General features: G+C 33.7%; 1 protein-coding gene and 1 long non-coding RNA gene across 5 annotated transcripts in view; one reads left to right on the forward strand and one right to left on the reverse strand.

Moving 5' to 3' along the window:
• Positions 1-9,811, reverse strand: part of LOC143249452 (uncharacterized) — a 32,364-nt gene extending 22,553 nt beyond the window's left edge. The window contains exon 1 of the long non-coding RNA XR_013027783.1: positions 9,177-9,811. This is a non-coding gene — a long non-coding RNA (uncharacterized LOC143249452). The remainder of the gene's footprint in view (positions 1-9,176) is intronic.
• LOC143249451 (uncharacterized) overlaps positions 1-16,888 on the forward strand; it is a 202,706-nt gene that overhangs the window by 41,685 nt on the left and 144,133 nt on the right. The window lies entirely within an intron of this gene.

The following is a 16,888-nucleotide window of genomic DNA, read 5'->3' on the forward strand; positions in this document are numbered from 1 at the left end:
ATTCATGTCTTCTCGAACAGTAGGATATGGTCGTCAATCTTATAATTTACCCATGTTTCTAAAGTACAAAGCACTTTTTGACTGCAGGGAGTTTCAAATTTCGAATTTTCGTACTTACAGTTCAAGTATGCTAACTACTATTCCGCGTTCGTCCTTGTGCGGTGGAGGAAGGAAATAATTTTTGTTTATGACATATGAAAGAATGCAGCGTGTTTTCGAAGTGTCTGATTTTTTACTAGTCAAAATTATATTAGAGAAATCGATGACAGGCTGAGCGAGAACCACTGTATGGTTCGTGTCCTGTTACTGCCACATGTACCGGACTGTGAAGCTCAGGTGTAATGGTTCGTGTCCTGTTACTGCCAAGTATAAAGTCTAGCACAGCTTCATTGTGTTAGTTTTTTATTCTTATTACAGATTTCGGTTTCGAGGTACTGTTTGTTTTTTTATTACAAAACTACCAAAAAGACCATTTTTCGCTCAGTCCAACGCGGAAACCAAACCTCAGATTTTGTCGTTGTAAGTCCTCAAACCTTCCTCTGTGGGGTGTTTTAGGATATTTTTGCTTTGATAAATTGTTACGATGGCAGAGAACTCATGACCTAATGAGTTATTTAGACAGTGTCATACCAGGAAAAGTTGATGTACGAGGCTTTTATTCCATTATTGATTGAATAAGACGTTTTTGTAAGAATGGCATCTGTGTTTGTATCCGATGAAGTTGCAGTTCCGCATTTCTTAAACTGTAACGTAAGTAAATGCGACCATGACTGTATCAGTAAGAGGATTACATGGTAATTAGTAAAATTAATAATGAGATCGTCAAGGATGGGTTTAAACATTTTACCGTGTTCAATGAAAAATCGTTTCTAAAATGAAACATTCACGAACACAGTGTGGGTACCATGTTAGTTTTATTATACATATATATATACCGCTAGGGAGAAATGAAACAGTCATATGTCTTTTCCTAGCATTTAGTATGTCCGGACTGTGAATCCAAGGATCCAAGGCCTGTTACCCGTTGCCGAGACAAACGCTCTCCAAACCTTTTAGTAATGGGTTTGCTATAAGAGTGACGATCAAAATCTACTATTGGATCAGACAAAAGTAAGTGATAGACTTGGTGATCGACTAACTTTCTTTCATCTGGTCTAGTTTATCGTATCAGAAGAACGAGTGACTAGGGTAGATAGGTCTTGTGCAGCTTTGCGCTAATATATGGAACAAAATTAAAACACTAAAATCTTGAAATGTGTAAACTAAATGATAAGTTATAACATTTATTTTCTTTCGATATGTATGGTAATGTTTAATCTTTTTTTAGTTGTTTTTATTTTCGGGGGGGGGGGAATATTAATCCCCTCAAGAAGATATGTCCTCTGAAAGTGATATTATGGGTTAAATCAGCCCACTGATATTAATATACCAGATCGTAATTGTAAAGGTGATACAAAATACTAAAATGTATATTTAGGGACCGACCATCTATCGGTTTAATTAAAAAATTGAAATAACTGTTTAGTAATAAATAGTTCAGCGTAAAAGGAAAGAAAAACAACATTATACCAAGAACTATGTTTAATCACTATTAGTTTTGTAAAAAACAAAAGTTTCTGAAAACTTGATAGCAATTCTGAATTTAGTTTGAGCAGTTACATGGTTTGAGAGTAGAAGTTGGAAGAACGAATCTCACGTGAATGACACTAGATGCTCTTTACCCTGTAAGTCATTAATTTTCTTTATATATATGATGGGAAGCGCAGCAGAAGTTTTTACAACGCCTGCTTATTTTGTAGACTCGCCATTCAATGTTTATGGCTGAAGAGACATCTCATACCTCAAAAACACAATATACTGATGCATTTACAAATGAATTTGTTAAGCCTTAATTGAACTGTATTTCATCTAAATTCTGATAGTTTCGTATTATTACATTCTTTTCTTATACGAGTCGGCGTTCACTAAATAACTATAATTTAGTAAAAGGTTTACTGTTTTATAACCTTAATTACAGTCGAAATGAACTGCAATTTATACATCTATCGCAACTGGAAATTAGTATTGGAATGTAAATTATTTTTATTTCCAAGCGTTAAACCAGATTTATATGTTCGTACCTAGTTTCTGGGCATACACACTGTGGCTTGAAAGCATAGAAATTCTGCGTTGTTAGAAATTTCGAGGACATTGCCTTACTAATCTGCTGCCATCTTGTGATAACTACTATCACTACATATTCTACATTTTTGGGGTTTCGACGTCAGACGAATATAACAAATAAGTGTATTTGTTTCAATCGATTGTAAGAAGAACACATACCGTTTTATTTCTAAAAGTTTGAAACTTCTACAAAAAACATTTTTGAATATATCCTTTAAAAATGTGAAGAATATATTTTAAAACTGATTAAACAATTAAAGTGAATAAGTAAAACAAGAACAAATTGGGGAATACTTTTTATATTATATTAATGCTACCTGTTCTAGTAACAATAAAACGAGGGTCTAGTATTTCCCAATTTCTTTTTGTTGAACTGAAACATTTTATATTATTTTTTAAAGTGTTTAACCTTTAAAATAAAAAAAAGATAATTTATATTCTACAGTTGTAAACCCCAATTTCAGTTTTATATCTGCCAGTGGAATTTTGTTTCATCTCAGGACGTCTTTGTTCATTGTACGTGTTTTGCTCTTTAACAAGGACAAGAAGAAGAAAATATGATTTTATCACCTTTTTAACTACTTATCTCTCTTCAGCTAAAACAGATATGGAGTTACTTCTTTCACGCGATGTAAGTGTTTATTCAGAAACATGAGGATAGCGGCATTCAAGTATTTGGAACAGCTGAGGCAATACTACATATTTATAGAGTCAAGACAATGCTATCCCATCATTCTAATTAGTAGGTTTGTTTGTTTTGGAATTTCGCACAAAGCTACTCGAGGACTATCTGTGCTAGCCGTCCCTAATTTAGCAGTGTAAGACTAGAGGGAAGGCAACTAGTCATCACCACCCACCGCCAACTCTTGGGCTACTCTTTTACCAACGAATAGTGGGATTGACTGTAACATTATACGCTCCCACGGCTGAAAGGCGAGCATGTTTGGCGCGACCGTGATGCGAACCCGCGACTTCCTCAGATTACGAGTCGCATGCCTTAACACGCTTGGCCATGCCGGGCCATCTAATTAGTAGCTCTGACATGATACGATATGTATCTAGATACAGAAGTTTTACCAACTTTTTTAAACAAAGTTTGACAGTCTTAACAATATAATTACATTAGAAACGGGTGTATTATGTTAAGAGCATTAAGTTATTTAATATAAGCAAACGTGGTTTCCTGCTACAGTTTGAAGTAAGTTTAGAAAAAAGAAAAATACTAATTTTGATTTATTTTGTGTTTTTATGGTGGTTACGAGGGTGGTCGAAGTGGCCGACTTCACATAAAAATAAGGTAGTTAATATAGCAGATAAAATATGAAGATATATCGAGAAAAGGTTGGAAATTTATTTCGGGAGGTTTAATATATTACACAAAAGGAGCGTGTTAATTTTTAGATGGAAAATATATTTTCAATGTTAACATGAAAATTGCTTTACACTTTGAGCAGTGACTAATTTGACTCCATGTATTAAAACATTAATTTCTAGCAAAAATACTTAATAAGAAAGTTGTTTTTTTCTGTACAAAAGAATTATAATGTTTACTGAAACTTGCTATATTTCGTGAAGGCACGTAATTGATACTGTATCAGACAACATATCGATACAATCGTATCACGGCTTCGCGATACGATAGTCATCATATGTCCATTGCAAAGAAGATAAAAGAAACATGCCAGATATTCAGGTGTGAGTGTTTTTGTTATCTGAGTAGCATTATTATTAATCGTTTTTAGCTGCCTAAAACTGATTGTTCTTACTTCATGAAATCTGCATAATGTTCATAAACTCGCAATTTAAACTAGTGAAATTTAACAAAGGAACGGGAAAGTTATAGTGATAAGTGTAGTAATAATTAAAAGGTGAGTGAACAGTCTGCAAGCTTTCTGTAATACTGAAACATAAAAAATTGAAACTTGATTTCATTCACTTACAGAATCCAAGTTTTAAGTTTGCTAATGACCTCAAGTGTGTTATCCTTAGTTATTTAAGAATATACCAAGTAAGAAAAATTGCATTCATGATGTCATGTTCGTTTTAAGTGATCTGTTTCACAGCTTAAACTCGTTATTATGAATACAAGCAAAAGAATGCAGTAATTCGAAGGAATATTGTGAAACTTCACTGAAATTTCATTGGTATACAAATTAACTCTAAGGTCATTGGCCATATTTTGTGTGTATTCTGGGCTACAATTTTAACGTTTTAATTCAGATGTTAACTAGAGGGCGGGTAAAACGATAGATCAAGTAAGATTGTGGGAGTAGGCTTAGAAAGTGTTAAGTTCGAAATCACGAAAACTTAATAACTTCGAAGAGTACTGAAAGACGAGAGTAGACTATAAGTATAAGATAAAGTGAAACATCGATTTATTGTGTTTCGCTTTCAGTTGAAACAGTCAGTAGTGAACCGATCAGTTTAATTACGTGAAGTATTTGAAGTAAGTTTATATTTACGGGAGTCATATTCTCGTTAGATTCTAACGGTTAGAACGTCATTTGTAAATTTAGGCTTACAAATTGTAGAAACGTTAAAGAAAAAATAACTAACTTATTATCGTTGTGTGGAATGGATTTCGAATTATTTTAACTAATTCATTTAAAGTAATTCGTCCAGCGAAAGAAAACGTTACAACATTAAAATCTTGCTAACTTGTTGAAACGGTGGTTACACTAGAATTGTTTGTTTTTGAATTTCGCGCAAAGCTACACGAGGGTTATCTGCACTAGCCGTCCCTAATTTAGCAGTGTAAGACTAGAGGGAAGGTAGCTAGTCATCACCACTCACCGCCAACTCTTGGGCTACTCTTTCACTAAAGAATAGTGGAATTGACCATTACATTATAACGCCCCCACGACTATAAGGGCGAGCATGTTTGGTGCGACGGGGATTTGAACCCTTAATCCACCTGCCCATGTCGGACCTACACTAGAATAAGGGCAAAGTTGTTCATAAAGAACTCACAACCTTTATGCAGTATACAGCAAAAAATAATGTTTTTAGAACAAAGATCTCAGGAAATTTTTGTACGGTTTTAGATAAACTCATCAGGTTTTAGTTGTTTATGTTAGTTTTCTTCTCTGTGGAAAAAAAAACAAATCAAGACTGTTAGTATTTGATCTTATTTTTTGTAAAGTAATCTCGCTGATGTCAGTGAGACGGGAAGTTTTGAAGGTTTTTACTGGAGAGCCGATCTCGCTTGATTTGCTTTCAACATTCTACTTTACTTTAGCGCCTCCAGGTTGCAGAATCACCTTTTTATTGTAAAATAGCTGGAAGAATTCCATTAATCTGTCATGAAGTTGCTTCAAAGTCTTTTCACTTTCACATTGAAAATAGAAAGTTCTCATTACAAGAGAGAGAGAAGTTTCACAATATGGAAAGGGAAAAATAATCAGAAGCAGATTCTGAAAATGAAGGAAAAATCATGTTCTAGAAAGATCAATCTCAAAGTTATCTAAATCACACCACTGTACCAAGCGACTGAATGCGTCATTAATTTCATTGTTTTTATGCAATTCGACAACTACGATAAACCTGAAATCCAAAAGCATTTTATGTAAAATAATTTATGGTTTAACAGTATTGCTTGGAAAAATCTTGCTTTCTACTTTGACGTATTACAAGGTTAGCATGGCACGTGATCATTATTTCATAATTGAAAAAAAAACAAAAAAACCTGGCTAGAAATTCTTACAAAAGTTAACTGACGATCTGTTCAGTTTTAGCGACGTTCTTTTATCCAATAAAAATATGTATGAGTGTTTGTTTTTTAACTTGCACCAGTACGCTAAAGCTCTCTCTTTTTATTTTCTGGAGAAATTTGGCACCGACCAGCTGGTCATACTTCAAGCTCTGTTGTCTAATGAAATATTACTCTTTCTATACTTGCCAAGTCAGTGGAATATGAAAGATTGGTTAGTTTTCCAACAACTATAGCACCTGGCTAGTTGTTGGAAAATTAACCAATGCAACTACGCATCCACATACATTTTCAGTTGTATTTTTCCGTTTTCTTTCATACCCATTTTCTTTCTATAACACTCCTTTGTATTTTAACTAGTAAATACTCGTTCTTGTTTGATAAATAAACTCCGTTAAAAATAACTAAAAAGAAGTTACATAACCGTTGAGGACAATATTGGTACGAATAGAGAACTAAGAAAACGTTAGATAAAGTTGAAGCAAGTGTTATGAAATGTAATTATTTTGGTAAGAGATTACAACTAAAACTGACAAAATGTGTCGAAATAATTTTAATACTTTTATTGAATGCCTTTTTCGGCCCTTCATGGTCAGGTTGTTAAGGCACTCGACTCGTAAGCTGAGGTTCGCATCCCCGTCGTGCCAAACATGCTCGCCCTTTCAGCCGTGGGGGCGTTATAATTTAATGGTCAATCCCACTGTTCGTTGGTAAAAAAGTAGCCCAAGATATGGCGGTGGGTAGTGATGACTAGCTGCCTTCCCTCTAGTCTTACTTTGCGAAATTAGGGACGGCTCGCATAGATAGCCCTCGTGTAGCTTTGCGCGAAACTCAAACCAATCATTGCCTTTTGCATTCTTTTATATTAGTTTGCCTCATGAAAAATAATGACGTGGAGAGTATTATTGTTTAAAAGGCGAGTCTACAGTTAACAGTCATCTTATAAGTTGTTTTTTTCTGGGGAGGAGAGTTCTTTTCAGAAACTGGAACGCTGTCTCGTTGAGCTGGTTAAAGTACTTATCAAAGACGCGTGAAATCCTAATTCGTATGTGCGCGGAACAATCTCCTGTGTTATGTAATCGGACATTGTTTTATATTTATATATAATACATCTGAATTAAAAATAAGCTTGTTGATTAATTTAAAAAATATAATGCCCTTCATATATTTCTAGTGTTCTTCTTTTTCAGTAAGCTGGAAACAGTCAAACGCAAACAAAATAAAATCTACTTATCATTACTTTTGAAAATCAGTTTGAAGTGTTTTAGCTGGTATTTTATCCTTTTATGCTTTAAATTATTTTAAAGTATGTAAAAGGCTAAATATTCATGCAGATCGCATAATGGGAAAATAACCTTTGTCACTTAAGCCTCGTGAAGTACAAAGGAGAGAAACATGACAGTAGCAGTTTTATTTATATGAATCTACTATAATTGTTATGGATTATTTTGCCTCTATTAGTAAGTTCTGTTAAATATTCATTATGTTTCTAAGCCCTTGATAAGCCTAATGTATTGTTTTATTTTATTGACCTTGGACAGAGTTATTAAATGTTTTCAATGTGATTTTGAAAGTTTTTTGTATTTTGCATTATGTTTTCGTCCATTTTTTTGCCCTAACTTTAAGCAGCGCTTTGAAGGGTTTTGCACTAAAGACGTAGACTTCATTTTTAATCACGCTGGTATTTTTTTTGTTGAAACATTGAACAATCATAATCAGACAAAACTTTCTGAAGTACAAAAACAGCAAGTTAATGATGTTTTTAAATGAAACTAAACGAATTTACTCCAGAACAAATACTTTTGACATTATGATGTTCCATACCCATCTTAGAAGGTTGAAATTCATATCGGTTTCACTCGCTAGGGGTTACTCTTAGGATTTTTTCGAAATTTCTGTTTGAAGAATTGTCCATGTATTTAAAAAAACCCTGAAATTTCGCGTTCGAAACTGATATAATTTCTGTTTACCACTTTCATTGCTGAAATAGTTATTCACAGAAACTTAGTTTATATAAAGCCCCCTAGTGGCACGGCGGTATGTCTGCGGACTCACAGCGCTAGAAACCGGGTTTCGATATTTTTTGAGTACGGATAGTCTATTGTGTAGCTTTGCGCTTAATTCCAAATAAACCAAACCACATTCTTGTATAAAAGTGACTGGATATAATATCATAGGTTTGAAATAATTTTCCATTTGTTAATGGTATTCTCATACAAAATAAATTTATTTTTTACTCGTTAGATGATATAAAAATTCGGTGTCTTGGCAAAAGTAAACACTATTCAAATATTTTTTATTCGACGCGAACATTTCTAACCTAATTAGAAACCTCTAGGAATACAATGTAAAATCACTTCCCAATTTCTGACTGTGTGGTAGTTGTTATTGGTTATTTTAAAGTTCCTGCGTTAATTGAACTTCTAGTTAATATAACATATAAATGTCTGGACAATTGAATCTCACAAATCAAATTAAAAATGAAACGCATCATGTCATGTATAAATACAAAATATTCAAAAGTTTTTCGGATAAATGAAATTAATTAATTTAACTCATTTTTCTAAATAGCAATTCTCCCACAGTTTATTACATCTCACCACGTTCATTATTAACAGAGACTCCTTTTAAGCTCAATAACTGTACAACCACCTGTTTGTTTAAAAATGAATCACAATTAAATTTATCTATTTAAATCAGCAGTTAAATAGGAATTTAAATAGTATTTTTCGTATGCTAAGAAAGTTTTGGTTTGTTTGTTTGTTTTGAATTTCGCGCAAAACTGCTCGAAGGCTATCTGCGCTACCCGCCCTTAATTTAGCTGTGCAATACTAGAAGAAAGGCAACTAATCATCACCACCCACCACCACCTGTTGGGCTACTCTTTTACCAACGAATAGTGGGATTGCTCGGAACATTATAACGCCCTCACAACTAAAAGGGCGAGCATGTTTGGTGTGACGGTGTTCGAAGCTAAGAAAGTAGAAGAAAATTTATTCCTAGAATTGAAGACATTGTTATCAGAACTTACCGGACTAAACAAGATTCATATTTTACAGGCAGCAATACAAAAGTAATACCCAAGTTCTCTCTCTGATATCAATTGCAAAGCCCCTAAAAATAAAAGATCATTTGATATTTACAGGAGAAAAAAATTAAACCTTGCTTCATTAAATGTTATGCACATGCTCTGGTAAAATGATAAACAAATCTCTAATAATAAAAGATCCCATTTTACCTTTAGGATAAATATAATACTATTCACTTCCTCTTTGATAATAATGAAAAACTAAAAATGAAATACCTTTTGATAGCCGTTGGGAAAACATGGTACATCAGTAACATCCACGTTCCTACTATTAATAGTAGCAAACTTGAGAATGATGGCAAACCTTCTTCTGATAATGACGGAGCCACTGAAAATTAGAGAACAAAATCTCTGAACAGTATTCGTGTCTCCGTAGGCAGTAGTATAGAGTACTATAATAATGAATAGTTGACTGTTAGTTTCACTCAAACCTGCTGGTGTCTCTTGACAATAATATTCTTTCTTTCTTCGGTAATAAACAGTGATTGGTTGTTGAAGGGCAATTCTACCCCATCAGTAACTTTCGTTTCTTTATCAAAGAATGATGTATTTACCCCTACATTTTGCCATAAAATGCTCAAGTCAATTTGACAACGTTAAAGAAATGTTGTATTAAGCCTTGTCTATATTGTTGAGACGGACTGAAAAGATGTTCTGTACTATGGAAATTAAAATAACAAAAAATCATTGAAAGTTTGTCCGAAATATTTCCTGTAGTTGCACAACGGGCCTCAAAAACATCAATTGCAGCATATAAACCAGGCTAAAGAATCCTCTCGCTTGTTTCAATATTTTAAATTATACAGGAGTTTTATTTTCAGTGAATGCGCGTGCTAGTGTACAACGTAATTCATCCCTCCACCCTCAAATGGCACATCCACTAACACAAGTTATTATTATATGGATCTTTATGTAACAAGCGTAAGGCGTTTCTTAAAATGTGTGTGATGTTTTGTGAAAATAAAGAAAAATGTATTGTGGGAAAATTATCCTGCTAACGTTGTTTGCATGCTTGAAAGGTTTTGTTGTGCATTAACTCAGTTTCATAGACAAAAGAAAAGGCAATTAGTCAACAACGCCCACCGCCAACTCTTGGACTACTCGTGTCTAACCAGTTGGTGGGATTTGATTGCCATTATTTTAGCACAGTTCCAGTCCATATTACATTTTTTTTCTCGACAACATGACGCGATCAGTGAGTTCACAGATTCACATTCCTTGTACGATAACTGTTGGGCCACGTCCAATTCCTAATTTATTAATAAAGTGGTAAGTTAATGTTTTATTTTACCAGAATTTTATGATCTTCTGATGGTGCATGAATACAGATAAAACGATATTCAGTTTAATTGACTTAATTAATAAATTTTGGTTGAAAATAAGTGGTTGTCCAAAAGAATTATACTCGAGTGCGGTAACTAAATATAGTTTATATTAAGATTAAAGTTCGGTTTTTTCGACAAACATGGAAGTACATCCCTGTGAAAATATTTCAAAATTTCGTTCAAATTACTGAAACTGTATAATATTTGAGATGTCGTTTGATGGTATAAGCGTTTCAAAGTTTATCGAGAATGATCGAATATTTCCTAGTGACAATTAACTTTCTACGATTGACTTGTCACCCTTTCGAGTCATTAAATTTACATATTTATTTGTTTATGATACGTGCGATTTCTGAAAAAATGGCTACTACTTAATAAGAAAGTAAATTTTTAAACATAAACATATATTTCAGGCTTACAGAATATAAGAGTGCTGTCAAAAGATCATTTTGAATAATGAAACATATTCGTCATGTTTTACGAATCAAGGCACTTCATGGAAAATATTGTTGAAACCCCAATTTCAGTAATATTTCTATTGGATTTTTTAAAATTTATGTTCGTTGTTTTTCGTAAGGTTTAGGTGTTAAAACAAACTTATTAAATGCAAGACTACTTGGTATGTAGAAGCTGTTGCTATAGCAACTAACACAAACGAATCTCCGTCGTTCACTATTTGGATAAGCCCTGTTCGATTTTTGGCTTTAGAAGTGAACGCACGTTTATTGACTGCGTGAGGCCTGTGCTATCACGTGCTGCATGGAGCACTTTGTGCCTGTACTTTAATGTGAGCATCCAGAATAAGAGCATACTAATAATGAAAAGTAAAAAAAAAAAAAAAAGCATAAAAAAGTATTAAATTGAATATTGTAACAGGCTGAAATACCAATTTTTCCTTTTAAATAACGTTTCATTGGTCACGAGAAACTAAAACCTTTTATCTTTAAAACGTAGTTTTTGTAACGATCCGATTTCACAACCAGTTTTCTCCGAGTCCCGGATGTTCCTTAAGAACACCTGCTTTGATATTCTGTAGCATTGTTTACTCATTTTTATCAAAGCACCTTTCTTCGAGCATTAAAGACAATTTTTGTTCTTTTGTCGATATGCCTATCTTTACGTGCGTATTTAAAGATAAAAGATACACGCAACTTCCTAACACGTAGATTTCTAACAATTAGATGTACATTCACAGAATAACAAATATTTTAATTTCTTACTTTTCTATTTCACATGTCATGCTGTTTCGTAACTTACATAGTGCATAATGTTTCTCTTGGTGCATGGCTTGCGCACGTTTTACTGACGTCAAAACAGTACACAAATTTTAATTTTAAGCGTCCCTAGGGTGACGTCATTTTAGTGTTTGTCGACTGACAGACAACACAATACTGTATGGTTTTGGGAGTGGTTAAAACAGGTGATCCCTCCAGGCAGCCTTCGGCCCTCTTTCTGGGAAATAACAACAAAAGTAGCATGACTTAGGTATCCACACTGGTAAACGTATATTAGTGTTCGAAGTTTTGTTATTTTTTGCCATTTTTCTAAACTCTTAATGATTACAAATTATACGTATGTTCTTCTAGTTGGGAAACTTAAGAAGTTCTGTTACTTTATCTGTTCTCTCATTAACTAAGAAACATTAACTTTTAACCTTTTTGTACTGACTTCCAACCAACGTTAAGCAATAGCTAGTTGCTAGCCCTATTTTATTCTAACCAAATAATTAATAATATTTCGAGTAATTAAAACTATTAATCCGTACTCTCTAAATATAATGATACAGCGTAAGGAAAACATATTTATTCAATGTGCTTGTTATGTTAGAGAGCTTTCTTATACAGTTTTACAAAGGCACAAGAAAAAGATAGTATTGTGCCACAGCTGGTTCCAGTTAAACTTTTTTTTTGTTTACGATTGAAAGCCATGTGTAGAGAATAAATCAACTTTAACAGCGTGATTTGATTCACTTTGTTTTAGCATTTAAACGAAACAGAGCAAAAACACTATAACTCTGTCTTTCGCGTTATTTCCTCTCACGAACATTACTTAAACAGGATTTTTTTCATTAGACCAACTGAAAAACGTAGAAACCAAAACAGTGATATTGAAAAATCGTCCACATATACTGCCAAGGTCAAGAGGTGTCAAAGTGCTGTCAGTAATGAATTCATGCGGGTTTGAATTCTAGTCACACCAAACATGCTCGCCCTTTAAGCCGTGGAGGTGTTATAATGTGGTGGTAAATCTCACTATTCGTTGGTACAAGAGTAGCCCAAGAGTTGGCGGTGGGTGGTGATGACTAGCTGCCTTCACTCTAGTCTTACACTGCTGAGTTAGGGACAGCTAGCGCAGATATCCCTCGAGTAGCTTTGTGCTAAATTAAAAAACAAACAAACAAACAAACAATAAATTCATACGATAAACTGCAGACAAAATATTTGAAAATTTCGAGCAAGAGATATGCAGTTACAATTATTTAAGACAGATATTGGGAGCTTCTTAAAAATAAGCTAATTTTATTTGTTCTTTCTGTTTTTTAATACTGAGAATATGTTCTGAAACGTACATGCAGTACTGCACGGGAAGTTTGGGACTTTTGTTACACTGAAAGACATATGAAGTAAAACGATTGGAAGAGTTATACATTTTCTTGTTCTAATATCTCTGCTGAGTTAAGAATTTATAGCATTCAATATGTTTTGTGTCTTTTTATTTGCACGCGCAGAATATCATAAAGATTTGAAAACTTTCAAAACGGTATAAAAAAACAACTCACCTTTATTGACTGATAAAATCACATAATTGGGATTTGTTTACACACGAACTTCAAACAGTTTACTAACAGAGAAATTACTAATGAAATTTATGTAGTAATGAGATCATCGGAAGATGTAGCGAGAAACACTTGTTGTTGTTATTCGTTATTATCATTTCACACATGGCGAGAAGTACTGTTGTTGTTGTTGTTCATTATTAACATTTCACACATGGCGAGAAGCACTGTTGTTGTTCATTATTATCATTTCACACATCAGGTTTTTAATTCACCAGTTAGGGTATATAAGATTTATATTATTCATAAATTTCTAACTCCTAATAGCAATATGTAAATAATTCAACCTTGATGTTAATGCATTCTTTTTTATAGCTTAAAAGTAATTACAATGTACCGGTACAAAGGTACAATAATACGCTAATTATAGATTCTTAGATGTCCTTGGTAGTTTATTGCAGTGATTAATTAATGCTGTGACTGTGTTGCTCACGTGTGAAATATTCATTAAAGAAGAACTGTTACTTGAGATAGATGCAATGAACAAATGAAACACTGATTATACTGCTGGCATAACAAATGTAAAGGAATAAAACAGACTGCGTTGTAGAAAAGATATATTTCTATGTCTAAATACTTTCTGTGTAGTCATTCTTTGGATCAGACGTAAATTCAAGGACTTATAATACTAGAATCCGTGGTTTGATTTCTAGCAGCGGACAGAGTATAGATAGTTTATTGTATACAGCTTTGCTTCAAAGTAAACAAGCAAGCCTTTTTTTATTGTATGGGTATGCAACGAAGGTGTCTTAGCTTTCGAGCTCCCGGTAGCTCAACGGTAATCTGAGGGCTAAAAATCAAGCTGTGACACCGCAGTGGATAGGGCAGAAATAGTAAAATGTGTAGCTTTTTGCTTAAAAATAAGAAACAACAATGTAGCTTCTGAAACCAGAAAACAACTTTTTAATTTTGAAATAGCTCAATCACGAATAACTGTCTAACGTGAACAGCCTTAAGATTTATTTGAAGTGAAAATAAAACGAATCAAATTAAATTTAATATTTACTGTAGACACCAAGATAGATCTCATGTTTGTTGTGGAAACTCTTAATACTCAGTACAGTGCATCAATTTATAAGTTGTATAGCATGCTGGTATTAACCAAAGCTCAATTTGGTTACGGACTTGGTCAAGGACACATTCAAAAACGATTTTACGTAGTTTCGATGGCTCTTTTTTAGCAGAAAATGTTAATTTGCTTAAGTAGCTGTAGAAGATAAATTTTGTATAATTATTTTTCGGAATAAGCTTTTATTATTATTATTTGTTTAATGACACGAGTTTTGATATTGTATGCTTTTTGTTACTTAACTAATAATGACAGCGGTGTCGAAGCCGAATGCTGCTAACTCTATGCTATCTGAAAACCCACTTTCTTCAAGCTTTTGGGTTTAAACTTTGCACACTTTCTTTATCACATTGCAGTCAATTTTTATGTAAATAACCATCACATTCTGCAATATATGTTGCCCCTGTAGATTATGAGAATGGACAGCTGCAAGTTTATGAAGCTAGAGATTGATTCGTTTTGTGCATAACATGTAACATTTACTTCTGGTGCAAACTTTGTTTTAATTAAACCGAAATTATAAACCCGTACAGGAGCAGGACACTGGGATAAGCCAGATAAAATATTATGTGTATGTGCTGTGCTCTACATTTTGTGGACACACATAGTAAATTATTTAGAAAGTGAATCAATTACTTTAACAGTAAGCATTGTTTATCGGGTGAGGGGGTTACAAGAAAGGCTAAAGCATATTTTGGGATAGTTTTAGCCCCAGCAAGCCACCCCTGAAACATATATATAAAGCAAATGCAGAGTTAAAAACAGCTTTTGAAGAATCATGGATGTTTGGGTGAAGGTTGTTTTAGTTTTTTTCAGTCGTACACTTCTATTTCTTAAGAGAGTTCAGAGTATGTGAAAGTGCTGTTAGCTGAAATATGAGTATTTTCAGGGACTGGTAGTAACATAATACACAAGGAGTGTTCATATAGCGTATACAATATGTAATATGAATTTTCTTCTCATTACAATCCTATAATGAAAATATTCAGTGGCTCAACGGTAAGCTTGAAGGACTTTAACGCTAAAAACCGCGCTTCGATACTCGAGACGGTCACAGCACAGATAACCCATAGCCTAGTGTATGCTTAGCAGTAAACCAAATATTTTGCTAGTGAGATTTATGATCACAACGTTTCAAGTTATAGATAGATATTTATAAACCCAATGGTTAAGATATGTTTCTGTTTGAGGAAATGTCACATTTGTAAGAAACGAAAATAACGAACTTCGATAAGTTGTAACGAAACATCGTACGGTTTTTGCAGTAGTTTTAAAATCATACTTTTAAACTTTTAATTTTTCTTGCTAATCATTGAAAACTTTAAAAAAAAGTTTAAGGCCAATTAAACATATGTTTGAAGCTAGTAATTCGACATGTTTGCATTGTGGGCGATGGGGTGTGTGTGTGATGAATCAATAAATACAGGGATTCCTGTCACTTTAAAGCTCAGATCGACCTCTATGTGCCAGATGTTAAGATCAACGATTTTCTTGCTATACTTTTTAATTAAAGGAGTCCTAATCTCTCAGGGACTTTGGTGCCTTCAAATATTTAAAAAAATATATTCTTGGAAGACCACATTTTATCACCGTGGGCGGTCTTACATTAAGTTTGAAATGAAGAACATTCGAATGTATTTTTTTTTCAGTTTAGTATGAATAGCAATGTCAGAAAATTATCGGGCATCATATGGGCTATAATTGTGGTGACTGAGGTGGTTGTGAAGACATTTCTTCACAAAAACAAGCAAACATATGCACGGTATAAGCGTGCCAAAGTTTGCATGTAATTTTGTAAAGATAGAACCGATTTTTTCTCAATGATGTGGTTTTATTTGAATTGAAATAATTAGGAGACTCAATGTTGGTTTATTACAACTAAAACAAACTGGCGTTTAAAATAATAATAATAACAACAACAGAAATACGCACAATGTATCCTTTACTAACCCAAATATCCAGTTTCTTAACATCTTTGACTCTTTCGTTTGTAACATCTAGTTACAGAACACTGCTATGGGTACGAAAACAGAAATCCAGCGTTTCAGATACTCAGTATGTTTCATCTAGTTCAAAAATGGATTTGCATGTAACTTCTACTTTGAGATACATATTATTTCATTATAGAGTGAAATGCCTATATAAATTTCATTTTCACATTGAAATAAAAATCTACATAAGTCAGATGTGCTCAAAGGATTAATAAGAACGAATTTTTAGCGCTGATCTATTTTTCTATTAATTGGACGATTTGGTTTCGTTTGTTTTGAATTTCGCGCAAAGCTACTCGAGGGCTATCTGCACTAGCTATCCCTAATTAGCAGTGTAAGACAAGAGGGAAGGCAGCTAATCATCACCACTTACTATCAACTCTTGCACTACTCTTTTACAAAAAATAGTGGGATTAACCGTCACATTATAACACCTCCACGGCTGAAAGGGCGAGCATGTTTGGTGTGACGGGGATTCGAACCCGCTACCCTAGGATTACGAGTCGAGTGCCTTAACCACCTGGCCATGCCGGGCCTTAATTGGACTAGAACTAGTCATTATAGAATTTCAAGGTGCTTCAGGGTTCCCCTAACTCTATTCTGTAAATATTGAAGTGATGGAGACCATTGATGGTAAGATCAAACAGCACGGACTGTCTTCTTGACCCGTAATCTCAACTTTGCACCTATAGTGACCATTCGTTATC

This window comes from Tachypleus tridentatus, chromosome 4 (assembly GCF_004210375.1).
Source record: "Tachypleus tridentatus isolate NWPU-2018 chromosome 4, ASM421037v1, whole genome shotgun sequence".
In the NCBI taxonomy this organism is placed as follows: domain Eukaryota; kingdom Metazoa; phylum Arthropoda; class Merostomata; order Xiphosura; family Limulidae; genus Tachypleus; species Tachypleus tridentatus.